Source organism: Mastomys coucha, unplaced genomic scaffold, assembly GCF_008632895.1.
Source record: "Mastomys coucha isolate ucsf_1 unplaced genomic scaffold, UCSF_Mcou_1 pScaffold17, whole genome shotgun sequence".
Taxonomy (NCBI): Eukaryota; Metazoa; Chordata; class Mammalia; order Rodentia; family Muridae; genus Mastomys; species Mastomys coucha.
Genome location: NW_022196899.1, coordinates 38,024,537 through 38,044,223, shown reverse-complemented (window position 1 = coordinate 38,044,223; position 19,687 = coordinate 38,024,537).

The window sequence follows — 19,687 nt, the reverse complement described above, 5'->3', positions numbered from 1 at the left end:
TAGGGTAAAATATTGGTTATCTGAGTGATTTTTTTTTGTGACCTACCACCATAAAAACAAGACAATTGTCTTTTTCTGTTATATAATGTAAGAATGTTATTGAAATTTATATGTTCATTGGAATCATCTATCATAACTGGAAACTTTGATTTTAAAATATATCTGCATTTTTCATGAAAGATGTATTTTATTCACGGTATTTAAAGGAATTATTATAAAAATTTTGGTAATGAAATCTATATTCTGCAAGATGCAATTTAAACATGTGAATATTTTGAGCAACCTTCTCTGATCCCATATCTCCCTATACTTTATAATAGTTATCTTGCAGATGAAGAGTAAACAGAAAAAACAAAGCAAATCACTGTATGGCCCATAGCTGTGAAAGAAAGCAAGGCACAAAGCCCAAAGTACAATTTTCATATATATTGTATTGTATATTTATACTGACAGAAAAACCATTGAAGCTGATAGCCAAATCTGTAATGGAGGCACTGTCTGAATGTTTACATTATTTTTCTGGGACTTTCACAGATATTAAGAGAAGATTTTAGAATCTGAGTAGGTAGGTCAGTGGTAGACCACTTAACTGATACAGGAAAGAACCTGGATTTTACTTCGCACACATTATTCCCCTAATATAAGAGTGAGCTACTAGTATTGATGCACTTGGATGACTCAGAGGTAAATAAAGATAAACACTGTATGCTCAATCATCTATGCAGATAATAGCTTCAAGTCTTTTGCTTTGTGTGCTTAACATGGAGACAAGTTGAATACAGGAAGCTAAAAAGAAAAGTCCCACTGTGGAGCATGTGAAGAGAACAAACAGAAAGTTACAGGATAAAAGACAAGAGTGAGGTAGGGAACTGAGGGTTGAGTGACTTAAACAGGGTGAGGAAGAAAGGGAAAGTTATTCTCAAGTAAGTAAGGATATAAAGTCATATGGAAGGCTATTGTTGCATAATTTAGCTTAAAGTGGATAAGTGGAATGATGAAAGAATACATATTAAATGCAAGAGGCCAATACTATTGAGTATTTAAGGATTAATCAGGGATGGGGTAAAGAAATGGGAAAGAAGAAAAACTAGTATGCATATTAGTCAAAACTCAGGGTTTATAATTAAATTATGTGGTAGGTAGTCTACTATTTGGTAACCTAACTTCACAATATAGATTAAAAGAGAAAAGAATTGTAACAGAATTACCATGGAGGGATGGACAATGTTGCTCCAGAAAATAAGATTATAAATATAAAGTGTGATTCTCCTGCTCATGACGACACCACACTCTTAAAGTGTGAAGACTTTACACTCTGAAGACAGGGGAATAAATCTTAAACCCATTGTTGCAGATGAGACATCAATGGTTTGACATAACACTGCACTGACTTGCCAGGCAAGATGTACCAGGACACATGTGAGTTTGGGCAAGCTTGTCTTGCTAAACCATCTACATTGCAGTCTGTATCAAAGGATGTGTAGAGTATGACATTAAGTGTGCAAGATGCTTTTCTATAGTATGTGAGCCAAGAGTTGTGTTAACATGTTTAAATATTTGAAAACAAGTGAAAAGGAAGGATTATCTTTAAAAAAAATTTAGTGCTTATATTTGTGTGTGTGTGTATGTGTGTGTGTTGTGATATGTGTATCTGAATAGAGGACAAGGTGATGGCCAGAAGAGCGTGTTGAAGTTATCAAAAGGCCGTCCCCATGGGGATGCTAGTAATCAAACTTCTAAAAAACCAAGGTTATCTCATCAGGTACTCAACATCACTACAACATGTGAAAATTAAGTGTGACTCAAATAGCAATAATATCCATAAATAAAACTTTAATAGATCATGATATTATTAATTTCTTTTCACCCCATACTCCCCCCATTTTTTAAAGAAAATACTGATAGTACAGTTAAGTTTACTGAAACAATTGACTCTGAAATTCTAAAAAGGTTGCCCTATTATTCCTTCCAGAAAGCTCCAGGACCTGTTTTGACTATTGATTTTGGATTTTGTCATTTGCAGTTTGTACTTCATTGAGTTTGTTTAGCAAAAAACCAGAGAAGTTTATATGTAAATCCTCATGTATAAGCAATTTATTTTTTGGCTTTTTCCTATTGGAAAAATAGAATATCATAGCATTTAGATTTCCTTTGATTATTTATTGACAATGCACCCTACCTACCCTTGTTTTCTCAAACAGTATCTAGATGTTTGTTTAGTGAAAAAGGCTTTTCATATATTTTTTCACCATTTCTCTACCTATTGTCTTAGATTCCAAACCTTTGTAAATACTGAAGAGTTCATATTGGCAGCTTTTCAATGTAACATGTTACACTACTGAATGAAAAACCTTGCATTTCAGATAACTATTTTATTCCTGACAGTAAGGTATATATCAGGAAAAAAAGAAGCATAACATCTTCCAGAATAGGATCCAAGGACTCATAACTTGAGTCCATCTGTCTAGAATGAAACTTAGAAGCCTTATTTTGTATGGACTACACTGTCTTCCAAAGTTTCTCTTCAGACACATGTTTCTCCAGTATAGCATTACATTTAAAAGTAAATTTGCTGGGCAACTTAGATACTTTCAAGTAAATGATTTGTGAATCAGGTCCAAGTGTTAATCCAAGCTTTAATATTTCTAATTAATTAGCTTTGGCTACAGCAGCAATAAGCTGCAATGCAGGGGATTACTGAATGACTTATCAGAGAATAAAACAAATCCAATATTTGAACAAAATATCTTTAAAATGGTTGCCTGAAACCTACAAAAGCTGTGGAGCATGTTGATATAAAAATCATTCTCAAAAGCCACTTAATTCCTTTAAGGTGTTAAAACCCACTCAGCTTAAAAGAAAACCTCAAACTTTAAATACTTAAAGATTAAGTTCCTTGCCTTAAACACAAACCATCCTTTCTAATGTTTGAACACCTACTGAAGTAGAATACTTATGCAAAGTAGGGTGAACATTACTTTCTAAAAGGAAAGTATGGGAGTTGGTTCATTTCTCTCTGTCTTTCCTTCTCTCTGACTCTCTTTGTCTGCCTTTCTTTCTGTCTCTGTCTTTGTGTGTGTGTGTGTGTGTGTGTATGTGTGTGTGTGTGTGTGTATCTTTTTACTTCCTTTTATCTTTTGTATAACTGGACTACTTATAATATTATGTATTATATTATACATTGAAATAACTTTATATTTTATGAAATGTTACACTAATAGAAAATTCAAAGAAGCTCTTGGGAACCATCACACATGTAAAGAAACTTATTATTCAGGTCATTATATATTGATTTTAATTTTATATTTTAAATTTATATAGACAATTAACTAATTTTGAATATACATATATAAAATATAGGCAAATTTTATATGTATTTGTAATGGTTGTCCATACTTTCAGTACTTGCAGAGTATACACTAAGTAGAATTACATTCTCAAATCTCATTCTACCCTACTAATTACATTAGCAGATGTAATTTTAATAATACTTCTATTAAAATCATTATTTTACTAAAATGTAAAATATTGCAGACCACACTATTCACTTTTACAATTAACTATAAACAATAATCAAATCTACAATAAAAGTATAAAAGAATTTTACAAGTGTAGTTTTTAAATTAATAGTCACTTATGAGTAAAGATTTTTCAGAGATTAAAAAGTTACATTCTACTTGTTGTGAAAGCCACTCAATGAAGAATATATTAAATTGTTATTTATCAAATAATTTGTGATAACTACTATAAAAAAATTCTGGCATTGCATTTCTATACAAAATATTTTAATAAATATAGCATATAAAGAAATTCATGTTGAAATATATTTTTCATATAGTTTGTTTTGATGTATAAGATGTTGGAAATACCATAAAGACTCTTTAAATAAAAACTAAAAGATTTAGTGATAGCATGAAACTGAATTCAGTATACTGTTTCACATTCATAATTTTAGGGTAGAAATGGGCTATAAGAAATAACCTAAAGTCAGAGTGAAGAAAAATATATAAAACTACAATTAATAAAATAAAATGATCATGAATTTAAAGAGAATGAAGGGGACTATATGTGAGGGTTTGAAGTGAGTGAAGGGAAGGGTAACAATGTAATTGTATTATGATTTAAGAATGTAAAAGAATTTATATATTTCAGAGTTTTTAAAGACTGAAAAGAATGAAAAATAATAATAGATTATTTTTCCAATGCAGGAGAGTAAAATCAATATTGATATAGTGTTTGAGGATTAAAATGTTTCAAATTTAATGTAAAAGTCAAACTACAGATTCATAAATCTCAAAAAATATTAACCAGAACAGCAGCAAATTTCAGTTGCTTCTGTTGCTTATAGATGTAAAAATGGCTATTTTGTACAAAATCATTCTTATATTTAGCATGGCAACACTAAAATTGTCATTGTATTCTCTTTTTTCTTTTATATTTTATTTTTCATTACGCATCCATGATATATATTGAAACTAATAAAGTCAAGAATTTGTAGAACATAAAAGGCACTGATAACTCAAGCAAGTTATCTTGTCTTTTCCCTATTTATCTTTTTTTTTTATTTCCTTTCTAAGCATATATCTCCTAACAAGTTTTCAAAAGGCATATAGCTTAGAACTTACTTGTCTTTTCCAGTATGAAAGAGCTACAACTTTAGACAAAGCATACAGATAAATAAAATGAAAATAATGTTGCTATAAATGAATATATCCATGGTCCATTTTAAAATTTCCAAACTGTTTAGTGTTAAGAAGATACCCCAAACCAAATCATTTGAAGAAATTTTATATCCCTATTTAAAAACTATTCAGACCTCACTTCAATCAAAACACTATGCATGTGTAAGACTAGTACTTACACTACATTAAAATGACAAGAAGACAAGCATGCAATAGGCCAGAGAAAAGTGTTTGAGAATATTTGTCTGTCATTGAGTGATTTCAGAAAACACGTACTATACAATACTGTAAATATCATTATTATATTTATGTTTAAGTTATTTTTCATTATTATGTTCTGCTTTTAAATTAAATGTATGTCAAATGTGATCATATTTGAAGTAATAAGAATAAGCTTAAATAGTTGTGTCAGTAAGAAATATATTGAGTCAGAAAATGCATGAGTGTGTGTGTGTGTGTGTGTGTGTCTTACAGTATGTTCTTTTGGGTTTTTTTGTTCTTTTTGTTTGTTTGTTTGTTTTGTTTTTGTTTTTGTTTTTTGTTTTTCGAGGCAGGGTTTCTCTGTATAGCCCTGGCTGTCCTGGAACTCACACTGTAGACCAGGCTGGCCTTGAACTCACAAATCCGCCTGCCTCTGCCTCCCAAGTGCTGGGATTAAAGGCGTGTGCCACCACTGCCCAGCAGTATGTTGTTTTATTATCACAAGTCAGCCAGAATGAAGTTTCAAGTTTTAAAGACCTACATATTTCTAGTAGTCAAAAGTTCTTTAAAAGAAGTAAGTTTTCTGAAAAATTAAGGCTTACTATATTATACATGGATCAGTATCTGTTTCTATAATGCTAAAATTCTTTTGTCCAACACTGATAAAACACAATGAAGACAGATGATCTGTGATATTATATAATGAAGACTCCAAATTTCATTGGAAGGATTTTGATTCAGACAATAAAATTCATTTTGTTTATCAGTTAATGTTCATTTTAATTGCTATTTTATTTACAACAGAACTTATTTTATATACTTATGCTCTACATATGTTTATCATACTGAGTTGCTGATCAATAGGCATGAAAGAAAACAGATTTGTTTTTCCCCATCAGATAATTAAATTAAGAAGACTGGAATAATTCATATGACCATAATATTCACTCATGAGCTAGCCTTCAATCTTCTATTCTTTAATTCCATTATCCATAAAATAGTAAGCTATTAATTATGCAACCATATTTAAGTCCTCTTAAATTAACTTAATACAGTTATAAATATAAAACACAGAGTAAATACCAGGAAATAGAAATGTTTAAGTGAGCACTGTTTCCTACACATTAGTAACTTTAAATTAATTTTTTGTCATCATTTTAAATTCTTTCATGTTTTATTGAAAATTAAAATAGTTTGATTTTAAAATTTCTATAGTGATAATAAAAGGGCTTTCAAGATGTAAGGACTTTTGCTGAGATTAGAATATAAAATGTAAAATATATAAAGAAAATAAGACTGAATGATAATAAATTCATAATTTTTTTTGTTTGTTTTTCCAGACAAGGTTTCTCTGTGTAACCCTGTTGTCCTGGATTTCACTCTGTAGAACTCAGAAATCTGCTGCCCTGCTATTCATAAACTTCTCTATAAAATTATTTTTCATAAAAGATTTTGTTTTTGAAATGTATACTTCAATAAGAATAATAATTTAAAGTCAGTGTGAAATATTGAGAGACATATCTAAAAATTTCTAAATACTGCATTATTGTAAAATATATGGCTAACTGAAAAAAAAAAACTTATGGGAAAAAATCTTTCCGAATTGAGATATATTTCCTTGATTTCCAAAAATTAAAATCAATCTTAATGATAAGCCTAAGAAAAATGGAACAGTAGAAGGAACACTAGTGTTCTTTGAACAGATTGCTTAAAGAGTAGTTTGAATATAGAATATTTTCTTTGTAGTACTTGTAAGTATTGTTAGCTATGATGTACTTGAATGACTTTTGTTCTTTATTTCAAACCTTTTCAAACACTTTCTCTTTCCCCCAGATCCACTCCTTTTTCATTTCCCTTAATAAAAGACTAGGCCTCCCAGGATTATCAACCCAATAATTTCATAACAAGATACAATAAGACAAACACAAACCCTCAGATCAAGATGGGTGAGAAAACCCAATAGGAAGAAAAGGGTCCCAAGATCAAGCATGGAATCAGAAATCCCTCAGTCCCACTTGTGGGACTCCCAGAAAAACACCTAGATAACTACTATAACAAACACATAGAATACCTAAGGCAGACCCACAAGAGAGTCTGGTACAATCCCAAATTCTCACTCAGACAAGGTTTTCTACTTATGGAAGCAAGTAGAGAGAGTGTCCATTCTAGCAAGCATCTAAACGAATGACTATTATAAGCTGTCAGCTGGGTGTTGTGAAGCATGACCTTGTACAATCACAAATGGTTTGAAGTACATCAGAAACAATCAGACTAATCTTTGATTAGCTGTTTCTAGAAAGTAGCTAGGAAGTAATTCTGGTCAAGGACAAACCATGGTGTAGTCCTTCCTGGCACCTGAGTTTAGCTGAAAGTCAAGTTCTCAGGCTTCTTGTTTTTCTTTTAAGATGGGGGCCAATTACAAGATAGAGTAGGTTTGGCCTCTCAGGGTCATGGAGAACATCTGAGGCTCAGCACTGTGACAGTCTAGGAGAGGCCATTGGTAAAGGGAAAGCCACAGTGTCAGTCGAAGGTCCAGGACTAAAGGGGCCATGCAAAGAAGTTGAGTCAGCAGCATGAAGTGAGAAAAGGAGAGCCTATTGGGGAAAGTAAAACCCAGCTGCAGCAGAAGACCCCAGTTTTGGAAATGCTAGTACCATGGGATGACCACCGAGAACAGCAGCAACAAATCTGAGGAGGTGAAACCTGGTTTGCCTTAGAGACCACAAGTGGTTATAGATTCCAGAGTTATGGGGTATCTTAGAGGAAAGCTGCAAACAAGGAGTCGACACAGACCAAAAGAAAGAAATGTGTTGCAGTCAATACAGCTTAAAGGAGTCAGAGAAGAAGAGTTTGAAGATTGTCCAGCTGGTTTCCCGTCTTGCCTTGGTCCAGTATTTCTTCACTCTGCTTCCTTCCCTATGTTTTAGAATTGTGATGTATATCTGTATATCCTGTGCCATCATGTATGGGGGAGATATTGATTCCCCAATTAGTTTTTGATTGTGTCAATAAAGGAAGCAGAAATCAGTGGGCCAAGGGAAAAGTTTGGGCTTCCAGGTACCAGGGGGAAGAAAGGGGGACAAAAGGGAAGACAGAACAGGTGGAGAAGAGGAAGTGACAGAAATATAGGCCTCTTCCTGCAGCGGAGGCCATGGAGGACGGGGCAGGATATTTTTCACCCAGCCATTGAGTTGTCCAGCTAGATTTAAAATTAAAAAGTAAAAATAAAAATAAAAAAGAAATAATATATCAGCCATTCTGATTGGTGTGAGGTAGAATCTCAGGGTAGTTTTGATTTACATTTCCCTGATGACTAAGGATAGCAAATATTTCTTTAGGTGCTTCTGGGCCAAGCGAGATTCCTCAGTTGAGAATTCTTTGTTTAGTTTGTAGCCCCCTATTTTTCATTTTTGTTGCTTATTTTATTTATTTATATTTCAAATATTATTTCCCTTCCCAGTTTCCCTCCACAAACGCCCTTTCACCTCCCCCTCCACTTGCCTCTATGAGGACGTTCCCCCAACAGCCCCCCCATTTCTGCCTAAGCTCCCTAGCACTCCATTGTACTGGTTCATTGAGCCCCATAGGACCCAAGGACTCCCCTCCCAATGATGCCTGATAAGGCAGTCCTCTACTACTTATCCAGCTGAAGCCATCTGGCTTGGGGCTTTTTTTAGTTGGGAGATTTTTTATGACTACTTCTGTTACTTTAGGGGTTATGGGGCTGTTTACATGGCTTGTCTGATCCTGATTTAAATATGGTACCTGGTATCTGTCTAAAAATTGGCCATTTCTTAAAGATTTTCCAATTTTGTTGAATATAAGCTTTTGTAGTAGATTCTGATGATTTTTTTCAATTTCCACGGTTTCTGTTGTTATGTTTCCCTTTTCATTTCTGATTTTATTAATTTGGATACTGTCTCTGTGCCTTCTGTTTTGTGCTAAGGGTTTATCTATCTTGTTGATTTTCTCAAAGAACCAGCTCCTGGTTTTGTTGATTCTTTGTATAGTTCTTTTTGTTTCTACTTGGTTGATTTCAGACCTGAGTTTGATTATTTCCTGCCATCTACTGCTCTTGGGTGTATTTGGTTGTCTTTGTTCCAAAGCTTTGAGATGTGCTGTTAAGCTGCTAGTGTATGCGCTCTCCAATTTCTTTTTGGAGGCACTCAGAGCTGTGTTTTCCTCTTAGCACTGCTTTAATTGTGTCCCATAAGTTTGAGTATATTGTTCCTTCACTTTCATTAAATTCTAAAATGTCTTTAATTACATTCTTCATTTCTTCCCTGACTAAGTTATCACTGAGTAGAATGTTGTTCAGCTTCCATGTGTGTGTGGGCTTTCTGTTGTTTTTGTTGTTATTGAAGACAAGCCTTAGTCCATGGTGATCTGAAAGGATGCATGGAATTATTTCAATCTTCTTGTCCTGGTTGAGGACTTTTTTGTAACCAATTATATGGTCAATTTTGGAGAAGGTACCATTGGGTGAAGAGAAGAAGATATATTATTTTGTTTTAGGATGGAATATTCTATATATATCTGTTAAATTTGGTTCAGAACTTTTGATAGCTTCACTGTGTCTCTGTTTAGTTTCTGTTTCCCTTATCTGTCCATTGATGAGAGTGTAGTGTTAAAGTCTGTCACTATTAATGTGTGAAGTGCAATATGTGCTTTGAGCTTTAGTAAAGTTTCTTTTAGGAATGTGGGTGGCCTTGCATTTGTGTTCATAATTGAGAGTTCATCTTGGTAGATTTTTTTTTATAAGTATGAAGTGTCCTTCTTTAACTTTTGTGTTGAGTTTTGGTTAAAAATGCATTTTACTTGACATTAGAAGGGCTATTCAAGCTTGTTTCTTGAAACCATTTGCTTAAAAAATTCTTTTCCAGCCTTTTCCTCTAAGGTAGTTTCTGTGTTTGTCACTGAAGTGTGTGTTTCTATATGCAGCATAATGCTGGGTCTTTTTACTGTATCCAGTCTGTTAGTCTATGTCTTTTCATTGGGGAGGTAAGTATATTCATGTTATAAGCTATTAAGGACCATAAATATTAAAAGGTTCCCTGTTATTTTTGTTATTAGATGTAAAATTATGTTTGTGTGGCTATCTTCTTTTAGGTTTGATGAAAGAACATTACTTTCTTGCCTTTTTTAGGGGTATTTTTTCTCCTTGTATTGGATTTTTCCATCTATAATCCTTTGTAAGGCTGGATTTGTAGAAAGATATTGGGTAGATTTGATTTTGTCATGGAATATCTTGGTTTGTCGAGCTATGGTAATCGAGAGTTTTGGTGGGTTTAGTAGCCTGGGCTTGCACTTGCGTTCTTTTAGTGTCATCTGCCTATCTTCTTACTTTCAGAGTCTCTGACAAAAAGTCTTTTGTGATTCTTATAGGACTGCCTTCATAAGTTACTTTGACCTTTTTTCCTTTACTGATTTTAATATTCTTTCTTTGTTTTGTGCATTTAGTGTTTTGAATGTGATGGAAGGAATTTCTTTTCTGTTCCAATCAGTTTGGTGTCTTGTAAGCTCCTTGTACATTTTTTATTAGATTTTTTTTAATTTACATTTCAAATGATATCTCCTTACCTGGTTTCCCCTACAAACCTTCCCCTGCCCCCATGGGTATCTCTTTTCTTAGGCTAGAGAAGTTTTCTTCTATAATTTTGTCGAAGATATTTACTAGCCCTTTAAGTTGGAGGTCTTCACTCTCTTCTATACCTATTGTCCTTAGGTTTGGTCTTCTCATTGTATCCTGGTCTTCCTGAATTTTTTGGGTTAGGAGATTTTTGCGTTTTTCATTTTCTTTGTTATGTCAATGTTTTCTATGTTATCTTCTGCCCCTGAGATTCTCTCTTGTATCTCTTGTATTCTGTTGGTGATGCTCATCTACAACTCATGATCTCTTTCCTAGATTTCTTTATTGTTTTTATTTCCATTTATAGATCCTGGATTCCTTCACCTATTCAGTTGTTTTTTTTCTTGTATTCCTTTATATGACTTATGTGTTTTCTCTTTAAGGATTTCTACCTGTTTACCTGTGTTTTCCAATATTTCTTTAAGGGAGTTACTTATGTCCTTCTTAAAGTGACTTTAAATCAGAACCCTTTTTTCTGGTGTGTTGGAGTATCTAGGGCTTGCTGTGATGGGAGAACTGGATTCTGATGATGCCATGTAGCCTTGGTTTCCGTTGCTTAGGTTCATGTGCTTGCTTCTTGTCATCTGGTTATCTTGGTTTTAACCATTCTCATTGTTCTGACTGGAGCTTTTCCCTCCTGTGAGCCTGTGAGCCTGTGACTTTTTTGTATTTCAGCACTCCTGGGAGACCAGCTCTCTCTGGGTGGTAATGAGATGTGGAGTTCTATGATGTTAAGATGTATTGACACTCTTAGGCATCATGCTTTCTCTGGGCAGTATTTGGGTAAAGAGAGCTATAATATTAGGTGTCAGTACTTCTTGGAGACCTGTTCTCTCTGGGAAGGATTTGCCTATGGAGAGCTGTGGAACAGCATTAGCTCCTGGTCGCAGATGAAACCAGAAGTATTCTGTCCCCACAGTTCCTGTGCCCTGTGGGCTCCTGGAAGGTCTCTCTTTGGACAGGTTTGGAGCACTAGTGGTGGTCTTACCTGTGCCCTTATGTGTGTTAGCACTCTTGGGATACCAGCTCTCTACAGGTAGAATTTGGGTATGGAGAGCTGTTCCACAGTGTTAGCCCCAGGACTCAGATGGAAACCCACAAATTAAGATTTTTAAAGGGCATAATTAGATGCAGAATGAAAGTATTCAAATTCATTATTTGAAAATTTTTCCTGAAAACCAATAGTCAAATTTCAAAGTGACTGATTTATAACCGATCATAAAATAAAATTAACCTCATCACAATTCTTAGGCTGGTATCAGACCATTTTGCTATAATATAGTGTGAATAAGATATATCTGTTGACATCATTAATCATTTTCCTTTCCATGACCAGTAAATGCTGGAATTAATCACAAATATGTGTGTCCAGCATAATTACAGGACAATTCTTCCAATCTCAAATCACAATTAGTTTGAGTCCTAATAAGGGAAAACATGTCCTGGCCACTACACATATGCTTATCCTGTACCTTTAATTATTATTTTGTTTTACTATAGCTTAGTTTACATTTATCAGAAATGTGCATATGCTTCAATATGGCCAATAAACTGAACTGTCCCCCTCTTTGATCATAAAATTTTTATCACATTTTAAAATGTCAAAATATTTTAGCCAATTATTTTTAAAAATTGTGATTTATCTAGTTACTAGAAAAGAGAAAACAAATTCATTCTTGGAAGCGAATGATGAAAACTAAGATTTTAAATTTATTTTTTATGATCTGTAACACTGATTTTCACTTTACATTTTCTCTTCCTTTGTGACTGCCATTGTAGTAATAAGAATTATATTCAGCACACATTTTTCTTCTTCGCAAAGAACAACAGCAGTAGTAAACTGCTATATCCTAATAGGCAGTCCAATTTGAAATAATAATCTGTAATAAATGTGTATACACACATGACTACACACACACACACACACACACACACACACACACACACATACACACATACTGAAAGTACACTTTGGTAACATCATAAATATTCATAGCATATACTACAGGTTGGAATGCAAATTTCATTTTAAGGCATTAGAATATCATATATATACTTTCTTACACACTTTCTTATACCAGGCTTAAATGAAGAATGGTTTCTTAACAAAAAGACTGGCACAGCTACTAGAATTACAAGACAATTTTCCAGAGAGCAAAGCAGTGTCTGTGCCCTGTAAGGAGGCACAGTTCTAGGCCTATGTTGCTTTCTTCAGTACTTGGCTTTCTGTAGGGCAGGACAATGACTGCAATCAGGAGCAAACACTGAGGTCATTGCATTTGATGGCCATTGATTTTAGGAGAATGAAGGTGATTACCTTAATGCTTAACAAAGACCATGTACCCTTCTCCTGAAAATATGTATGAAATCAGGATCATGGTCTTTCTAATCCATGAACTAACCAGCACTTTAGGAAACATTGTCTGGACTCCCTGCAGAAGCAGCATGTGTGATGCCTTTCCCAAGATGTCTTCCAAGTAATGGGAAATACTTTATAAAAGATAAATGATAAATTGAGGTGGTAATATAAACAAATACTATGTAGATGATTATATGAATTAATATGACTTTGTGGCTATCATGTTAATGGTACATGATGTAATTTTTCATTAAAGAGGAAACAGAATCAGTCATGTGACACCGACCTAGAATCACAGAACTTGGAAGTAGATGGAGAAGCATCAGGGATCCAGAGTAATCTTCAGCTATATAGAAATGTAAGTCCAGTCTAGGCTTAGTAATACCCTGTTTCAAATGGACAACAACAACAATAACATATCAAGATAGTCAAAATTTCATAGTATGAGTGAATTTTTTTTTTTGTTTACTTGTTTGGTTGCCATTTATTTGTTGCTACTCATCCATGTTTCTACTCAATCACTTCCTCTTTGTTAAGAATATACTATTTATAAAGACTTCTTTACCAATGAGATTAAAAGTCATTAGTTTTCTAAAATTTCATCTACAACTTCTGATCCATTATTATTATTGTTGTTATTATTATTATTATTATTATTATTATTATTATTATTATTATTATATACTTTATTGATTTTTTAATGAATTTCATATCATGCACCTCAATCCCATTCATCACCCTGTCCCTTCATATCTGCCATCTGCTCTTGCAAACTTCTCCCCAAAAGAAAATAATACAAACAAACAAAGCAAAACAAGAAGAAACAAATCTTGTGGAATCTGTAGTTTGTCATTGTGTGTCACACAGTATACCCTTTGTTCATACATTTTTATTTTCAATTGTTTATTGCACAAAATTAATTATCTGATTTGAGGTCTCTGGCTTCTGCTACACTCTCAGTACTGGATCCACATGGGAACTCTTCTCAGATATTTTGTTGCTGCCTTGTGTCATGGAGACCATGATCTTTGGATCTGTAAGACCTGCCCCTCCTCATACTCTAGCAGCTCATAGGTGGGGTAGGTATTGGAGTTAGTCAATTCAAAGCTTTTGATCTTGGTTTAGGTGGTATCTGATTTGTCATCCCACAAGATCTTCCACACTACATAATCATGGTGAACTCTCCAGACTGTCCCAGCTAGTTACCCAATGCTGTAGTCAGGAAGGGGCAAGATCCACTCATCCCCTTCTGACATCCTTTGGCCTACTAATCTGTACCTTTGACACCAAGGCCAGATCTACTGTGCTACCCAAGTCAGTTGGAGGGCTAGCTCTTCTGAATGCTGCAGATAGTGTGATATGGGCCTAATTCCTCCATGCTCATGATATGAAGGCCAGCCCCACAGCCTGCTTACGGCAGCAAGAGTCAAGGATATGGGAGGTCATATCTCCCTTGCCAATAAAACTACCCAACAGACAAGGGTAGAGCCAGATTTCTCATTGTCATGCCCTGAAGAGCAGCTTATTGGAGTCCTTACCAACAGTGCCAGCTATACTGTATTCCCTAGGTCATAGTGCCCTGACTGCTATAGAGAGTAAGGTGTGGCACCAGCTCTACAATCCATTTATATCAAAATGTTCTCAGGCAGCAGCTCAAACAAGGAATGGCCACATGGCCTTCAGTGGTAATATGGGTCACAGTTGTTGACATAGACCCTACTGCTGCATAGCCACAGACCAAGACATGGCCCTCAGTAGCAGCACTTCAGGACTTCACAGTGTCTTTTGGTAGCTTCACAGGCTACTCACATCACATTGTTCCATACCACCCTCATTTCTCCAGTTCTGCCTTCAGTGGTCAAAGAAGCCTGTGTCTCTTCTCTTTCATCTTGCCATCCTATACATGCATGTCATAGTGGCTTCTTTTGTGGGTGGACCCTGTGGCTGGCAGGCCTCTGGATATCTAAAATTGTTTGTCCAATCCAAATATTCAAAAGGAAATAAATCACTGGTGAAAGTTTAACACAAAACAGGAAAAACTATTTTTCAACATGGAGTCATCCATTCTCATGACTAAACTTCTACCACAACTAGTGAGATTAGCGGATAGGCAAATGATGAGAAGTAAACACAGCTGGATATATATCTAGTTAGCTGTAGGTCCATCTGCAGTTTCTGCTCTTCCTCCTATGATAGAAAGTAGCTGTGGGAGTCACAGCTAATAACAAAGTGGTTAGTTTTCTCCAAACACGGAAGTTCTACTGGAACTTGCATTTGTTACTGACTCTATTGATAGACAATGCCATACACCATTTCCCTAGGATCAAGAATAGTAACTACCTTGGTGTCTTCAGTGTGTCACTTCATGACATACAAACTACTCCACTTTTCTTCATCTTCCATTTTTCCACCACTAATTTACTTAATTCTTCCTCTACCATCAATTTATCATTTATTTACTCTCTTCCTGCCTTGCTAGCCCTGGCAAGGGCCAATTGAGGAACCAGTGCTTTTGTCCAAGACCTTTCCAGCAAAACAGGCTCCTATCTCTTTTAAAAACAAGAAAATGTGTTAAGAAAAACTTGGTTTGGAATTTGGGTATCTTTGGTATACTGTCATTATACCTAAAATGCCAATCAAAACAGAAATTTTATTTCAGATAACCAGGCAGCAGTATCTTTAGTTATTTTGCATATAACATATATGTGAAAAGGCAAGAAATGAATTTCAATTTTTATTCTTCATGTTGTCTCTCATTTTAGATATCAGTATCATTAAACTCTTATATATATATATATATGTATATATATATATATATATTTACTATTTCTACATTCTAACAATGTAGAAATAATTTGAATCATTTTGTTAACAGAAAGGAAGATTTGGTGATACAAAAAATATAAAAGTCATATCTTAATTATGACACTAATATTTATCATAGATAATATAAACTGAGGAATACTAAGAGTGAGAACAAAGATGTTCACCAACAGATAAAAACACATACACAAAGTGATATGTTAAAAGTAAGTGTCTAAAAATTGGTTAAAGTATCCATAAAATGGAAGCCTAAGCATTTTTGTTATTGTAAAAATAAAGAAGCTACGTAATTTGCTTTTGTCAAAAGAACATAAGAAATATATAAAGAGAATCACATTAAATCTTCAAAGAAACTACCCCTCACACTTTCCTGATTCATTATATATAAAAATTAAAATTTCATAAGAATTGTCAGAAGCCATCTAGGAAAGACTAAAGGCTAGCAAGCAACTTTCTTGGGATGGCCCACTGTTTTGCATAGCCTGACTGAAGCAAGAACCCAAGAGACATCATTCCAGGACTGCTGCTTACTATTGATATGCCATTCCCTGTCAATATTAGATAGCCTCATGTTTTCTTGGCATTAGCCCACCCTATTTGGCAGATTTTCTGCATATTAACATGAAGATGTATCTCATGTAGTAATGCTGTGTAGAAAAATTGATGATTTCATAATTCCTGACAATTGTTTTGTGAAAATTTATGAATTTATACAAATAATTTTGAGTCCTCTAAAAGGTGCAATTAGAGCTCTGGAAACCTATACATGTAACAGGCTAATTGCACTAGGGTAAGAAAGCAGGACTGTAACAAATTTATAATCAGGGAAAACATTCCTTCTAGGTTATCTGTGAGACCATTATCTAGTAACTATAGGTCATAAACTGGTAATGAACAATTTATTGTAGGTGCAAGAGCAAAAATCAAAATATTGACTGATTTATTTATATAAAACTTCATAATAATAAGACATTAGGCAGACGATTCATCTATTGACAAAACCTTGCTGACTTGTGACATAAAAAGTATTGCTTTAAACTTATAATGAACTTTTAGGTTTAAAAGATAATGATTACTTAGTCCAGCATTATTCTTAATGGAAAGACATGCAAACAATTCTGCTATAATTGTCATTTTATGGAGTGAACTATTGTCTTAAACTTACTATGAAGTTATAGAATGTAAAGATGCTTGGAAAACCATGTAATCAGTTATCCTGAGAAAGCATAAAATATAAGAACAAGAGTAAAATGAGGTTACAGTTTTCTTCAGCGTCAACCAGTATGTTTGTCTCTCTCACTTTCTGTCTCTTCTCTTCTCTTCTCTTCTCTTCTCTTCTCTTCTCTTCTCTCCTCTCCTCTCCTCTCCTCTCCTCTCCTCTCCTCTCCTCTCCTCTCCTCTTCTCTTCTATTTCCTCTCCCCTCCACTGCCCTGCCCTTCTCTTCCCTCCTCTCCTCCTGCCTCTACTTTCCTTATCTCTGCCTCAGGAAGACTTGAACTTCAAGCCTCTCACCTGGCCAGCAAGAGATCTGAGTCAAAGGGAAAAAAATCAAAGTAGTTGATTCTTAATTCCTTTCTGCTAACAACAGAAGAAAATTATAAGAAACCAGAGGTTTTGTCCTTAGAATGGCAAAGATTTATAGATAAATATAAAGCAACAATAGTCCCAATTGCTGAAAACATTTTCTGTGTTCCTTGGAAGCCTCTGAAATGCTGTGGCTATACACCTGCAACAAATATTGTAAAACTATGGTATATTAATACACATTTGAGGAAACAAAATGCTGTTTCTGAATTAAAAACAAATGACTAGTTATTTGTGTGTTTCTATCATTACAGGAATAGACACTAAAGCACCATTGATAACGTCCAGAAGTATTTTCTTTGTAAAGATCTGGCATTGCAGTTAACAAGGTGGAAAAATTCAGTCATCTCAGGCAAATGGTATCTATCCAGAAACTACATGCAACAACATTTATTTACAAAGAAGAAAGTATAATTTAATAAAACAATTTACTTTGGTATTTGTGTCATAACTTGCCATGTTGAAAGTAATCCATTAAAAACTTTCATAGCATAATTAACCTCTGAACTGGGAAGTAAATATATTGTATTATAAGTAGAAACACCATATAGAGGTCCAAGACTGCTGTTGACCTATGAAAACTATAGTTCCTTTTACGTAAGAATCTAGGGCATGCAAGAAGACTTCAACTTATGATGTTTGGCTTTCCTGAATGAACTCTATGTTATTCAGGTGGATATGAATAACAAACCTTTCTGTGGTTTCCAACTATGCCTTCAGGGATATGTTCTAGGATGGTTATGTAAAATATCTCACAGATGCTTTATTCCATTAACATTTGCAAAATTTTGGCTTCATCCTCAAGAGCCTTCTGTTTTGTTTAGGGCAAGTTAGGGTAAATGTTGGAGCAATCTCATTAGCATCAAAAAATACCAAGTTCATCAGAGAGTAATTCTAAAGCAAACACACATGGTCCTGTTACAGAGTTACCTAGAATTTACTGATGCTCAACTGGTTTAAACCATGCTCTTCAATTATATGTTCAAGTCAATTTCTCTATCTCTTTTAAAATCACAATTCATTCATTTTTAAGGAAATCAAAATGTAAAAATATTCATTTCACACATCAAAAACACTTAATTGGTTTGTTTTCTAGGAAAAGAACATTTTATTGTTGAAGTACATCATCAAAGCAGTTTTATCATATGCTAATTATGTATTTTCTTGAGTAACAGTGCTTTAAATGGGTCAATTTTATTAATATAAATTCAATGGAAAACAAGAATAAAACAATCTTTTTATGTCAACATAAATGTTCAAATAGAATAATTAATTTTTTTATGCCTCCTGTAACCACGATTTATTTGGCACTAAAACACACAAAAATCAAGTAGTTCTGATTCACATTTCAAATTTTACATATAGTAAAAGGGAAATCTCATTAAATTAAGATATCTGACCACATTGTTTTAGGACATAGCTTTCATTTTTCACTATCATCTGTAGCTAGGTCTGATGGTAGACACCATGTTGAAAATTTTGAGCAGGTCTATATAGTGGTAAAATAAAGAATCCTACTTCTCTTAGTTCAACCAGTTACAAAATTACAGCATGATCTCTACTGGATAGTAAACTAATATCTAACTTGATTATATTTATGCTTAGTTATGAAAACTCAGGTGATATGCTCAATGTTTTTCTTAGGAAATAGTATGAACTAAGTGGTGATAAATTATGGAAATAACATATTTCAATTGATTACCTTCTCTAATTTATCTATCTATCTACCTATCTATCTATCTTCAAAATTAATTAATACATTTTGAAAGAACCTTAACTTTTGTTTCCCAGTTTTCAATGTTCATTTTTCTATTTTCTTTAAAATTATAATGTATTCTTGGATAATTTCAAACAATAAATTTTTGTTATTTCAATTCTTTACATATTTACTTTAACCTACAAACCCAACTTCAGGTTTGTATTAGTCAACTGATTCTGACTATGGGAGCTGACCTAGATTATTGTTGATATTTCCAGAGTTACTCCATTGAACCAAAGAAATTTTTACTTCCTGCCGGCTATCAATTATGAATAGCTTCTTTATTTTTATAGGACTTTGTATCCCCTTCCTTATATGTATATGATATTTAAGTAGTAACAATATAATATGCAAAGTTTAAAAAAAATTTATGGCTTTCTGCACACTGAATAATTTTTTATGCCTGTTTGTGTGCGTGATTCTTTTATAATGTCCTCTCTTGAAATTTGTAAACCAATATTTCATCAAAATTTAACTTGGTAACTAACATGTTACTTGGTTACATGGCATGTGACTGATATTCATAATATATATATGAATAATTTACATATATATTAATATATGCCAATTTAATTTCTCTTAAATATATTCAGTAGGTCTTTTCCACATTATTATTTATTCAGATTTTAAAGCAAGATTTTCTTTCTTT